This window comes from Penaeus monodon, chromosome 19 (genome assembly GCF_015228065.2).
Source record: "Penaeus monodon isolate SGIC_2016 chromosome 19, NSTDA_Pmon_1, whole genome shotgun sequence".
In the NCBI taxonomy this organism is placed as follows: domain Eukaryota; kingdom Metazoa; phylum Arthropoda; class Malacostraca; order Decapoda; family Penaeidae; genus Penaeus; species Penaeus monodon.
Window position 1 is genome coordinate 15,596,573 of NC_051404.1, and position 235 is coordinate 15,596,807.

The following is a 235-nucleotide window of genomic DNA, read 5'->3' on the forward strand; positions in this document are numbered from 1 at the left end:
AGGAAGGTATTAAAGACAACTACAAAGACCTCTGTATCGTGACGTGTGTTTCGGACAAGTTAAACCGAAATTTATTGGTCATGTAAGTTTTGCCATGGTGAAGAGATATTCATGAACTAGTATTAATAACACCCATCACAGTGATTTTATACACCAGGTACAGAAATGTCGAAAAAAAACACGTTCTTCTGCAGAAGGAGTGATCATTCCCCTCGTGACTTTTTGAAGATGTTTT